The sequence below is a fragment of the Vipera berus genome (assembly GCF_964194415.1).
Source record: "Vipera berus genome assembly, chromosome: Z".
NCBI classification, from domain to species: Eukaryota; Metazoa; Chordata; class Lepidosauria; order Squamata; family Viperidae; genus Vipera; species Vipera berus.
Window position 1 is genome coordinate 128298626 of NC_138205.1, and position 14616 is coordinate 128313241.

At 42.6% G+C, this 14616-nt stretch overlaps 1 protein-coding gene across 1 annotated transcript in view; it reads right to left on the minus strand.

Moving 5' to 3' along the window:
* The window catches only part of LOC308678424 (mitogen-activated protein kinase kinase kinase 3-like), a 123436-nt gene extending 109060 nt beyond the window's left edge, over window positions 1–14376 (minus strand). The window contains exon 1 of the mRNA XM_081345614.1: window positions 13947–14376. The gene's annotated coding sequence lies outside the window, so the exon portion shown is untranslated. The remainder of the gene's footprint in view (window positions 1–13946) is intronic.
* Between the last annotated feature and the right edge of the window lie 240 nt (window positions 14377–14616).

Consider the following 14616-nt stretch of genomic DNA (forward strand, 5'->3'; position numbering starts at 1 on the left):
TTGCATGGTGGCTATTCAGACTGGACACCTGGTCTCCTGATGGAGAACTGCCAAGTTTCCATCCCTGAAACTGGGAAACAAAGAGGCATCTTTTGTGTTTTAATCTGATTTTTTTAGGGCACGGGTGGTTCTTCACTTATGGGCCACAACTGAGCCCCAAATCTCTGCCGCTAAGCGAGGCAGCTATTAAGCGAGCTTTGCCCGGTTTTCCTACCTTTTTCTTGCAACTGCTGTTAAGTGAATCATTGCAGATAAGTTAGTAACACAATTGTTAAGTGGATCTGGCTTCCCCCTTGGCTTTGAGCGTCAGAAGGTTGCAAAATAGGATCACGGGACCCCAGCACACTGCAACAATCATGCTGCCAAGCGTCTGAATTTTGATCACATGATCACGGGGATGCTGCAATGGTCAGAAGTGTGAAAAATGGTCATAAGTCACAATTTCCTAAAGATGGGTCCGAAAAGTCAGAAGACCATAAAACTCTGGTCCCATTGACCAAAGCAGATTGGATCCTACAATCCTGTTGTTCACATCCACTTTCATCTCCAAATCATGAAGAAAAGTAGCAACATCTCACCCACCAAAGTGTCAGGAATAAGGCTGCCCCATTACAAGGAAAACCCACTAACGTAAGTAATTTGGAAGTGCCAAAGATACTTTTGCATGAGGCAACTGGACTTTTTTTTAAATTTTCTTTGAAGATGTTTCGCTTCTCCTCCAAGAAGCTTCTTCAGCTCTGACTGGATGGTGGGGAATGGAAGTCAGAGCTGAGGAAGCTTCTTGGAGAAGCGAAACGTCTTCGAAGAAAAACAAGAAAGTCCAGTTGCCTCCTGAAAAAGCATCTTTGGGGACAATCCTTATCTGGAAGACTGAGGATCTCCATGGACATCTACTTTGGAAGCTAGCTCACTCAATGCACCTTTCTCCCTTTGGTTTTTCCCTGAAGCACGTCTGAACAAAGCACGGTTAATAATTTTGGCTCCTGTTTCTTCGGAGAAACAATGGGACTTTAGTGGGGAACTCATAAAAGGCCCGGTTGGCGATCTGCAGCAGCCCACATAATGTTATCACTTCCTGGGAAAAAGCAAATATGTATGTCTGGAGTTTCTGTGCAAATAAAACAACTCAAACGAACCCCATATTTCCTTTTCAGGCTCCGATAATCTGTTTTCCATACACGTGGTGCACAGAAAAGGCATTCAGTGGGACTATTCTGGATCAGGAAAGTTTGTAATTGAATAGCAGGCAAGTATTTCGTAGCTACAAATGCCTCAGAAATAAAAGCTGTAAAGTCAAATTCCAAAGTGAAGGTTCTTAAACTTTTCCTAAAAGAGCTTTTAGGGTTTTTTTAATTATGTTTTTATTCCCATTTTTCATCTGTGGAGTGTTTCTAAGACATCAAACTTTCAAGAGGGGTTGAATCGGTCAAGTGTTATTATTTTTCTAATCTTAAATTTAGCTCCCTCTCTGTTGACTAGAGCCTGCAGATATTTTTTTTTAAAAGAAGCTTACTTCCCACAACCCTGAGTTTTATTCTTAATTTTGCCTATTGGGCATATTTCTTGCACATGCATAACTAATGGAAGTTCATTTACTAGCAGCCCTCAACTTACAAACTTATATTTAGTGATCATTCTAAACAATTACAAAGCACTGGGGAAAAAAAGGACTTATGACCATTTTTCGCATGACCATTGCAGCATCCTCATAATCATGTGACCAAAATTCAGATGCTTGGCCACTGACTCATGTTTATGACCGTCGCAGTGCCCTGGGATGATGAGATCCCCTTTTGTTGACAAGCAAAATCAATAGGGAAGCCATATTCGCTTATCAGCCGTGTTACTAACTTAACAACAGCAGTGATCCACTTAACAACTATGGCAAGAAAGGTCACAAAATGGAGCAAAACTCACTTAACAACAGCCTTGCTTAGCCAGAGAAATTTTGGGCTCAATTGTGATCTTAAGTCGAGGAACATGAATATAAACAATGACCTTCTGGATCACACCCTTGTCTACTATTTAAGTCCAGCAGTCTGTTCTCACAATCGGCAACCAACTGCCACTGGCTCCCCAGAAGATGGGCTTCAGAAGTGCTCCCACTGCCTTCAAGCCTAATTGATATTATTTTCTAGATTTAATTTCAACCAGTCTTATTCATATACAGGTAGTCCTCGGCTTACAACAGTTTGTTTAGTGACCGTTTGAAGTTACAATGGTACGGAAAAAAGTGACTTGTGACCGTAAGCAGCAGCCTCAGTTACATGATCAAAATTCGGACGCTTGGCAGCTGTTTCATATTTACGACAGTTGCAGTGTCCTCTGGTCTCGTGATCTCCTTTTGCGACCTTCTGGCAAGCGAAGTCAATGGGGAAGCCAGATTCCCTTAACAACCATGTCACTGACTTAACAACTACAAAGATTCGCTGAACAACTGTGGCAGGAAAGATCGTAAACACGGGGCAAAACTTACTTAACAAATGTTTCACATAATAAGAGATATTTTAGGCTCAGTTGTGGTTGTATGTTGAGGACTACCTGTAGTCCATGGCCAAGAATACAAATTTAACTCTTCTTTAGAGTTGGAAGGTGAGGAGAAACAGAGTCTCCAGAAGTACAGCTAGTCCTCGACTTACGACAACTGAGCCCAAGATTTCTGTTGCTAAGTGAGATGTGTGTTAAGTGAGTTTTGTCCTATTTTATGACCTTTCTTGCCATGGTTGTTAAGTGAATCACTGCAGATGATACCTTAATAACCTTGTTGTATCTGGCTTATCTGGCTTCCCCATTGACTTTGCTTGTCAGAAGGTCACCAAAGGGGATCACGTGACCTTGGGATATAGCAACGGTCATAAATATGAGTCAGTTGCCAAATGTCTTAATTTTGATCACGTGACCATGGGGGATGCTGCAAAAGCCGTAACTGTGGAAAAAAAGGTTATACGTCACATTTTTCAGTGCTGTTGTAACTTTGAACGGTCATTAAATGAAATATTGTAAGTGGAGGACTGGTATAGGGTTTCCTGCCTGAGCAGGGGGTTGGACTAGAAGACCTCCAAGGTCCCTTCTAAACCTATTATCATTATTATTATTATTATTATTATTATTATTATTATTATTATTATTATTAATCATCACACAGTCAGCCAGATGTTCAGACTGGATTTGGCATTTTTGTCTACATATTGAGTCCTTATCAAGGACCTGGGATAGGCAGATGTGGATGTTTGATGGTATTACAGATATCGTCCCAGGATGGAAGCTGTTTTTTATATTTATTACTATTATTACTATTATTACTATTACTATTATTACTATTATTACTATTATTACTATTATTATTATTATTATTATTATTATTATTATTATTATTATTATTATTATTATTATTATTATAATATCAAGGAGATACTGAACAAAATAGGAATCATAATGAAGTCTTGTGGGTCACCACAAGTCAATTCATTTATTTTTCAAACTGTAATCTGCTCACCTACCTTTTGGTGTGAAGACCCAGAGCTTCTACAAAGGGCGTCCCCTAAGCTGCATTTTTTAAGAAATTCAGAAAAATAACCAAGTTGAATGTATAAAAACCAGGGTGGTCTACATCTACAATGTGCCCACTAAGGCATCCAAAGTAGCCTCAGGGCCATATGTTGCAAACTGTACACAAATGCACAAAGAACTGCTTTACACACTGGATTTACAAATACAGATAAACTACTTTAATTCAATGCTTCACACGTGTTCTAAGCTAGGGAGTGAGGCAATTTTAGCTCAGATGAGTAGATGACACCCAAACTGTTATTATCCATGCATCATATGAAGCTGTCACTTTCTTGCTTAAGAAATCAAATTATTTCATTTACGTCCATTAACAGGGTCATGTTTCCCAAACATATAACAACACCCTGCTCAGGTAGAAGCCCTACACCATCTCAGAGATATGGTTATAGAATCTCTTCATAAAAATCTCCAGGGATGGAGCACTCACAACTTCTGGAGGCAAGTAGTTCCACTGGTTAATTGTTCTCACTGTCAGGAAATTCCTCCTTAGTTCCAGGTTGCTTCTCTCCTTGACGAGTTTCCATCCGTTGCTTCTTGTCCTGCCTTCAGGTGCTTTGGAGAAGAGATTGACACCCCTCTTCTCTGTGGCAGTCCCTCAAGTACTAAAAGATTGCTAGCATGTCTCTGTAGTCCTTCTCTTTTGTTAGTTTAGATATACCCAATTTCTCTGCACTTGATACTATGGACGTACTTACGAATAAATACATCTGAAAAAAAAACTAACTTCATGAGAAAAGCTTCCACAGCAATTAAAGAACTTAGTTGGCCTATCTGAAGAGGTGACATTTTGATTTCATCTGTTCAAACCACAGACCTTTATAAAAACGGATTTTCTGGAAGCATCAAGGAGAAATCTAAATGTTGGACTGTGAAGTTTTTTTGCTTCATGTTACTGAATCAGACATACGCAGGGAACATTTCCAAAGAGAAGCTAAGCCATATTATTGTTCATGTCTCATCTGTACTGAACGATTAAGAAATTAGAGCATCAGTATTTTCAGGGGAAAATGAATCAGCAACCTAATTTGAACTCTGAAATGCCAATGGTTTAATTTCCCTGGCCCTACCGTATATGTTTTTCCTATGTTACACAAAACTGAAATATTAGCTACAAGAGAAATCTAATTCTTGTTAAATAAAGTAAAAAAATAAGGACTCTAAGCAGGCTTAGAAAAAATTCTTTCTAAACAGGATATGTCCAAATTTGCTAGTCTGTCCTTTCCCTACAACCCAGCCTCCTGGCTAATATCTGTTGCAACGATCTTGGTTTCTGGAGGGTACAAGCTAGAACAGACATGTCAAACACAAGGCCCGGGGGCTGGATCCGGCCAGCGAAGTGGTCTCATGTGGCCCGCGAAGCCTTCCTGGAAACAGTGAGGGAACGGCCCCCTCTGCCTTGGCCCTGGCCCAGAGACCCTCCTCCTGCCAGAGACCCTCAGATCTGTCCCACTCCTGCCCAGGCCCCCATAGGCACCCTTGATGCGAACGATGCAGAGCTGGCCACGCCCACCCGGTAGGCCATACACACTCTAGCCACGCCCACCCAGTAGGCCACGCCCACCCTGGCCATACCCACCCTGCCCCTTGAGGGCAACCGCAATGCTGATGCGGCCCTCAATGAAATTGAGTTTGACACCCCTGAGCTAGAAGCATCAGAACAGTGAAAGGGTAAAACAGAACAGAGGAAGAATGGTGAAGACTATACTGCTATCCTTGAAATTAGACTGGGAATACAGGCAGTCCTTGATTTATGACCACAATTTAGCCCAAAATTTCTATGGCTAAGCAAGACAGTTATTAAGTGAGTTTTGCCCCATTTTGCGCCCTTTCTTGCCACAGATGTTAAGTGAGTCACTGCAGTTGTTAAGATAGTAACACGGTTGTTAAGTGAATCTGGCTTCCCCATTGAGTTTGCTTCTCAGAAAGTCTCAAAAAGGGATCACATGGCCCCTGTCATAAATATGAGCTAATTACAAAGCCTCTGAATTTTGATCACTGTGGCCATGGGGGAATGCTGCAACTGTCATTAGTATGAAAAACAGTCATAAATCAGCGCTGTTGTAATTTCGAACAGTCACTAAACAAACAGTTGTAAGTCAAGGGCTACCTATAAAAGTCTAGGAAATGAAAGGCCAGCTACATTAGGTAAATTCCTAGGAGAGATCGTGGCCTTTCGCAAATCTCATTCCTAAACTATTTAGGAAATTGGACACTTTGTTAAGTAAACTTAGCTGATACCAATGAAGGAGAATATTTGTAGCTCAGGGTTGAAATGAGGGTCTTTGGTGGTCTCTGAGCTGGCTTGTTTTCTTGCAGACGTTTCATTACCCTAACTAGGGTAATGAGACATCTGCAAGAAAACAAGCCAGCTCAGAGACCACCAAAGACCCCTCAAACTGAGCTGGATTCCAGGGACATCATAGATCCCTCTGAAATGGTTTACTCTGAACTATGGGTGAGATGTTTTGAGCAATCCCAAACTGATCCAATTTGGAACTGACCCACTGCAAGGGTGGGATCATAAAACATGCCCAGAACAATGGGAACAGCCCCACTAAGTTTCTACTTTGGACAGCCCTAGAAGTCCTCTCTTCCAAAATATTGTTTTTAATGCTATTTCTTTAACTCCAAAACAATGTTTTCCTAACACCTGGAATACTGCAAACCAATTTTGGTCACTCTACTACAAGAAGGATGTTGAGACCTTGGGAAAAGTTCAGAGAAGAGCAACTAGGATGATCCAAGGCCTGGAGACTAAAACATATGAACGGCTGCAGGACTTGGGTTTGGTTAGTCTAAAGCAGACATGTCAAACTTGCGACGTCACGGAGCTTTTTCCCCACTGCCGGCAATGGGATGGGCACGGTTTTGTTGCGACGCGTCTGGCCTGCGGGCCGGCAGTTTGACACCCCTGGTCCAAAGAAAAGAAGAAACAGGGGCGACATGATAGCAGTGTTCCAGTATTTGAGGGGCTGCCACAAAGAAGAGGGGGGTCACATTATTCTCCATAGCACCAGAGAGCAGGACAAGAAACAATGTTTGAAAACTGATTAAAGAGAGAAGCAACCTAGAATTAAGGAGAAACTTCCTGACAGTGAGGACAATCATCCAGTGGAACAGCTTGCCTCCAGAAATCGTGGGTGCTCCATCACTGGAGGTTTTTAAGAAGAGATGCTAGACAGTCACTTGTCTGAGATGGTATAGGTTCTCCTGCTACAGCAGGGGAGGGGGCTGGACTAGAAGACCTCCAAGGTCCCTTCCAGCTCTATTCTATTCTATTTGATGTCAGAACCTCATCCTTGCTTCTTTTCAGTTGGACAGTGAACAAGAAGCTACATACAGTCAAGAATCAGAAGGTGTTGACTGAGCTGGATGGATGATTAAAATAATAAGCATCATCATAAGGCAGTAATATTAACAATGAAAGATTTATTATATTAAAAGGAAGGCTTCTGCTATAAAATTTAATTCATGTTCCTTTGTATGACAATTAGATTCAAGTTCCTTTTTTGCAAATAGTACTATTTTGCAACTAACTGGCTCCATTAATGTTTCAGAAACAAATTCAGAATTCCTGTCCTTAAGGCTCAAAACATACAGGTCACAAAAAGCATCCAGAGGGAAAAGTCGAAATCCATAATATGCAGAAGGGTTTTTCTGATGCCACCACCTCTTCTTTTGAACATGTCTGAAGGCCAATACAACCCATAAGAAATGCACTGCGATGCTCATTTTCTGCCATCATTTTGGTCTTGATCACCCCAACAATACCTCTGTGAGAGGCAACATGATAATAGTGGTTAAAGCAGTGTTTCTCAGCCTTGACAATCTGAATTTGTGTAGACTTCAATTCCCAGAATTCCCCAGCTAAAACAACCCAAATTCTGGGAATTGAAGCCCATCCATGCTGGCTAGGGAATTCTGGGAGTTGGTCTGTGTCAATTGGGAAGTCCTGGGAATCAAAGTCCATTCCAGTATTTGAGGGGCTGCCACAAAGAAGAGGGGGCCAGGTTGTTCACCAAAGCACCAGAGGGAAGGAGGAGAAACAATGGATGGAGACTCATCAACGAGAGAAGCAACCTGGAACTCAGGAGAGACTTCCTGACAGTGAGGACAATCAACCAGTGGAACAGCTTTGCCTCCAGAAGTCGTGGGTGCTCCATCACTGGAGGCTTTTAAGAAGAGACTGGACATTCACATGTCTCCTGCTTGAGCAGGCAGCTGGACTAGAAGACCTCCAAGGTCCCTTCCAGCTCTATTCTATTCTAAGTCGAGAAACATACTGACTTGGGAATTCTGGGAGTTGAAGTTCACTTATCTTCATGTTGTCAAGACTGAAAAGTACTGGGTTAAGGTGATGGCGCAGGATGGAGAAAACCAAGGTTGAAATCCATCCTCAGTTATGGAAATTCCCAGAAGGGATCAATCCGTCCACCCTATCTGCTTGGGTTGTGGCTTTACGAAAACAGAACAAAAATTAACAACAATGACAAAAATAATAACAATAATCCAGAATCCTGCTTTGGTTGCTTTGACTCTCAGGAGAAATGCAAATCCAGCAAGTCCGGTATAGGATAAGAAAGTTGAGATATTTATTTATTTATTTATTTTATTTTAATTCCATTTATATCCCACCCTTCTCCGAAGACTCAGAGCGGCTTACAAGCTTAGCAGTAGCCTTCATTCTATGTATATGCCTGCTTATTAGGGCTTTTGCCCCCCCCCACAAGCGGCATTATTACAAAGTCAGCTTTACTGCCCCCAATAATCTGGGTCCTCATTTTACCCACCTCGGAAGGATGGAAGGCTGAGTCAACCTTGAGCCTGGTGGGATGCGAACCTGCACTAATTGCAGGCAGCTGGTGTTACTTAAGGAGGCATTAGCCCACTGCTCCACCAGATATTACGGTATTTACAACGGTGCAGGCCATTAATAGCTCCTCCGAGAACCAGAGGATTCCAAAAGAAAAATCCCAGCTCCATTTCAGATCCAAGAAACAATTTGTCCTGCTAAGGAACAAACAACTTCAGTATGTCCCTGACGCAAGGCAGGAGTTGCATTCTCTGGCATTTTTCAAGTCTAGCATGCAAGTTTCAAGTTCCGTCAGCCTCTCGCCTGCCCGATCCTGGTCTCCAGTGGCCGGCTCCAATCGCTGGAGTTAGTTAGAAAGCACTTCTTTTCAGCCTTTATGAACGTGGCACAGTGGTGGGTTTCTGTCTACTGAAAATTAAAGCACGTTCAGGAGACGGGAAACCCCGAGACATCAAGACTATATGGAAGACGGAGGGCATAAAAGGGTCTTTCAGTTTTCCAAGAGAACAGAAGCACTTTCAACTTTCAACCCCCAGCAGCTCTTACCAGCAATATATACCTCAGAAGGGTATGGCTGACTGATGAAAACTAATAAGTTTGAAATGCATATCAGTCTCCCTTAATTCTTTGTTAGCAATTTAAAAATTTACACAAATATGAGCTGTCACCGGTGTGACTACTGCCTGTCGATGGCCTTCAGGTTAGGCTGAAACAGGAAATAAAGATTTGTCCCATGTTTGGGGCCTAGCAAGGTAATCTAAAATAGTTAACAAGCATTTGACATAGGTTTTCGCGGGTGTTTTTTATGTGGATCTTTGGTCATTCGGGTTTGGTCATTCGGGTTAGTTCTACGCGGGGAAAAACCCGAATGACCAAAGATCCATATATATATATATATATATATATATATATGTCCCCAGAACTCATTTCCAATCCTGACTGGATGTGAAGTGGGCAGATGGGTGATATTCAGCTTCCAGAATTCCCCAGCTAGCAAGCACAGGCTTGGATTCCCAGAATTCCCAGACCAGCACAGACAGGTTAAATCTCCCAGCATTCTCCAGCCAGCATGCACAGGCCTCAACTCCCAGCATTCCCCAGCCGGCATGCATTAGCTTCAACTGTGAACATAAATCGAAGACTATCTGTACCAAGAAGAACCAAATATTTTTTTTGCAGCAATTAAGGCTCATTCTCTTCATTCAGCCTCCCTACAAGTTGAAAGTGAAATAAGGAAAATGTGAGTATCCTAGACCAGTGACGGCGAACCTTTCAGAAACTGAGTGCCCAAACTGCAACCCAAAACCCACTTATGTATCGTCGGGTGCCAGGTGGCCCATTGGGTGGGCGTGGCCCATTGGGTGGGCATGGCTGCAGTGGTAATGGCAGACTGGGTGGGACTAAAAAGTTCAATCAATCAGTTCCAACTTTGCGAGATCTTTCTTTTTCCTGCGAGAAGATAAAATTCATTGATTGATTGAACCTTTTTTTTCCCGCACACGGCGGCAGAGGCCTAAAGCGAAAAGGTTTTATAAAACCCATCTGAAGGCCTGGGACTGGGGCGATGGTGCACGTGCCCACAGAGAGGGCTCTGTGTCCCACCTGTAGCACGCGTGCCACAGGTTCGCCACCACGGTCCTAGACCAAGCCAAGTCAAAAAATGTCAGGGAATTTCTAGAGGTCTGGCACTCTAGATCAGCCCTCAATAGACACATAGACATTAACAACATCTATAGATGTGCAAAAGAGATTTATCACCCAGCCCAAAAAGGAACATAAAACACCTCTCCACCAGCAATCAGCACCCAGATCAGCATAATTAACTCCAAGGTTAACATCAGATCAACAATCAAGTAAACAATACCCCAATCAAGAAACTGCCAAAGAAGGCAACAGCAAACAGCTCAAATAAAGAATCTCTAAGACCATCCCCATTGACAGGGCAAGCCACTATAAACCCATAGCAAACTGCACTCCTTACCAGCATTGATCATGTTTTCCAAGTTGGATAATCAGACATCTGCAAGAAAACAACCCAGCTCAGAAAGCACCAAGGGCCCCTCTTGAAATAAGTTCTTTTTGCTGCATTAACTCTTCACAGTATGCAGAAACCAAACCGACACCCGTCAATCACTAAGGTCACCCTTCCATTTTCAACCCCAATCAATGAATCACAACAATAATCCATTTTTCCAACACTGAAAAAAAACCCACATATACTCCCCAGAGCTACAAAGCTATTGATAACTCTACTTATTTCTGAATATATTAATTCCTGGAAAATAAGCTGTTCACTTCTGTTCCCCTTTAATCCCAAAATCATAATCCCAAATGGCAAACCTTTTCTCAATTCACCCAAAATGTAGACTGGAATCACCAGTAAGCCCTGAACCTGGAGTGTAGAAAATATAGGGGGGGGGGGGTGTTAGAAATAACATTTTTGCTAATTCTTCCCAACAGATGACTGCATGTCACAGAGCTATCAAGACTGATTTCTTGCAGAATTCCCAGAAATAAGTTCTGAGAATCACAGTGGAACTGAGTTACAACTATCCACGCACAGGATGATGCTGTTTGTGAAATTAAATGGTTAGTAACCTGGTTGTTAAATGAATCTGGCTTCCCCCATTGACTTTGCTTGTCAGAAGATTCACAAAAGGGGATCACGTGACCCCTGGGACGCTGCAATGATCATAAATATGAACCAGTTGCCAAGCATCTGAATTCTGATCATACGAACATGGGGATGCTGCAAAAGCCGTGTGAAAAACAGACATGTCACTTTTTTAAGTTCCACTGTAGCCTAGAACGGTCACTAAATGAGCTGTTGTAAATCAAGGACTACCTGTATTTCATCAAAAACCAGTTTGGGAAAGACGGGGGGAAAAAGAGGAAGGCTTTGGGGAAATGTAAAAGAAATATCCTGTTCAAATTCAGATTTTTTACTTTTTATTTAAAAAGCAAATCCCAACACATCAAAAACATTTCTTTTGTTTCCTGCTAAAAAAGAGCTTGTAACTCCAAAAGGGATCACCGCGTGCAATCCAGCCAGTTTATCCTCAAGAAATCCCAAGATTGTGAACTTGAGAACATCACGGAATAAGGGAATGCTAGACTACAGTGTGGAAATGCCACGAGGTCACCCCAAGATTTTGGATCAGTAGAAAAAGCGGTGATCGTAACCTGAAAAAATGCATCTAATTATTTCCAGCGTCCACAATGGTTTAGTTTCACCTCATCTGCACATCAAGCAGATTCATGCATTATTCATTTTGCTGGACCAAAGCAAAATGTTGCCGAGTTGTGGCTGTTGTACTGAGACGCCTCAGAACAGCCCAGAGGCCGATTGGGCCGAGGACCTATTTTGAGTGTTCTGTGTGATACGGCAGCTGATCCGATGCATCTGATGAACTTTCCAGTGGGGAAAAGACAGCGTCCTTTGCATTGGTCCTGAATGAATTAGCCATCTTTCCTGCAAGCTATGAAACAATGCAGCACTGCAATATTTTCATATTTATTATTATTAAATTTATGTGCTGGCCATCTTGTCCAGAGACGAATCTTGTCAGCAGATAAAGTTAAGTTTTACACCACACTGATTCTGGTTGTCTCTTTTTCTGCTTTTCTCTTTTTCCCCAATTCTGCAATATCTTTTTTTCAGATGTGATAACCACAGCTGCATGCAATCTTCCGTATTTGTTCTAATGGGTGATTTATGTAAATGACCACCTACTGGTATACATATTCCTCGAGTTACAACAGTTCATTTAGTGATCATTCAAAGTTATAATAGCACTGGGGGAAAAAGTGACTTATGGACCATTTTCCAAACTTTTATGACCATTGCCGCATCCCCATGGTCATGTGATCAAAATTCAGATGCTTGGAAACTGGCGTGTACTTATAACAGTTGCAGAGTCCTGGGGTCACATGATCCCCTTTTGCCACTTTCTGAGGAGCAAACTCAATAGAGAAACCAGATTCACTTAACCATGTCACTAAATCTAACATCTGCAAGTGATTCATTTTACAACTGAGGCAAGCAAAGTCGTAAAGTGGGACAAAACTCACTTAACAAATGTTTCACTCAGCAACATTCATTTTGGGCTCAAATGTGATCGTCATTCGAGGACTAGCTGTATTTCCTTTGATTTTTCAATTGTTCCCAGAGGACTTTTAGCAAGTTCTAAGTTTGTTTTATTAACAGCATACACAGGTTGGATATTTGCTTTCAGCTGATATTTTCATGCCAAGTTCTGTTTCCTGATCAGCTTGTAAACAAATCAACGCTGAGCAGCCAGCTTTGCCCTTCCCATTAACCTACCTTTTCACGTTAAAACCAAGGAGTCAACAAACTATGGTTTCTTTAACCAGAGTTGAATGCAAAAGGTGGGGTAGCGTGGTTACCTATCACATGAAACTGAAACAAACTTGGCCTTCCGGTCTTGTATCTCTGGCATAGTTGAACTTGATACACACTTTGACCTACAAATTTATTTATCCCAGATATCTGCAGCAGTTGACTGAAAAAGCAAGGAAAAAAATATCTGGTGCTTCTTCAGAATTCCAGTATTATTCCCACCCCACCCTCAAGCCCAGAGCTTGCAAACCAATCATTATGATACAGAAAAAACCTAAATATTACTGCTGCTTCCCTTTGTTTCATCATTCAGGGAATTATTTTCTCAGCATTGCAAACCTACAAGTAAAACAGAAGTATTTTGTTTTTTGTTTTTTTTAATCACTCCATCAAATCAAATAAAATAAAATAATAAGTCCAGTAAAATATTTTTCTTGGCACAGGTTGATTTCCAAGCAGTCCTCAAATTGGCCAATTTATATATATATGTATATATATGGAGAGAGTGGCCTGGAACAGCTTGAATTTGTTTTTTTGGAGAGAAGATCGTAATTTATTATTTCTCTCTTCCAAAACAGGAAGAACCTTACCTGAGGCTTCAGCATCCAAAATAAAAGCAAATTCTCCATGCAAAAACTCTGCTGCGATCAACATCTGTCTTTTGCAGGGCCCAAAATCTTGGGTTGCCAACTTTTTAACTCTCTGCAGCAGAGATATTATTTAAAAGGCGCAGCTTACTTTATTTTTCCTCCCAGCTCTGATGCTAACCTCTTCCATTACAAAGACAGGGATGAATTATTTGGAGAGGGAGAAGGAATGGAGAGAAATAATAAGCCAAGGAAAGTTTTTCCGGGCGTGAGGAAAATCACAAGGGATTCGCCAACATGTCCATCCACCCAGAGGTTTCTGAAGCACAGCTTCTTCACACGGCTCCGCTAGTCTCGAATGAGGAGCTTCCCTCTCGGCCGGTCGTGTGAAATGCAAGAAAGATGGGCAGGAGTGGAAAGGGTGAACCATTTTACACAACCACAATGCAAAATCTGCGCACTGAAGAATCCGGCAACGAAGCGGGGGGGGGGGGGGAAAGAAGGGTAAAAGAGACCGCGCGATGCGACTTGGAAGAAAAGGGTTTGAGCGGAGTTAACACTTCCCCAGGATTAAGCCTGAGATTTCACATCGAGCCACGGATCCATCCAGGCTTACCTTTCCTTCGTTCTTTTTTCTTTCTGGCAGGAAAACCGCCAAGCTGCAGAGTTCCTCCTTCGCTTCCTTCAGCTGCGCGGCGACTCGTGTCCCGTAGGCAAAAACTCGGGACCGGGGATGATGGGGTGCGGAATCCAATCAAAAAAGGCCCCCTTCCCCTGGCAGAGGCAAATGGGGGCGGGGGAGGAGGAAGAAGAGGAGCAGGAGAAGGAGAAGGGGAGGGGGCAACTGCCCCGCCAGAGTGGCACCGGGACGCGTTTCCTGGAAAGGGGTCTCTTCCTCCTCGCCGTCCAGGAGAAGAGAAAGGAAAGTTTCCAGTTGTAAAACTCTTCCTAGGCTCACGGCAAAGGGGGTGGGTGGGGAAGGAGCAAATGCCCTAATTTCCTGCTTCCCCCCCAAAAAAAAAGGAATTGCAAAGGAGGCGAGGGACAGAAAAGGGGGTAAGTATGTGTGTGTGTGTGTGAGAGAGAGAGAGAGAGGAGAGACAGGAGTTAGGAAGCGGAAAAAAATGTTGCAGAGAAAAAGAAACAAGGAAAAAAAAACTTTCCGTCCAGCGCAGCTGCAGAGCGCGGAGCGCAGAAGGAAGGGGGACCAGGGCAGCAGGAAAGGATGACGTCAAAGGAGGCGGCAGCCAATGGGCGCCCAGCACGCTTTGGCATTGCCTTCGGAG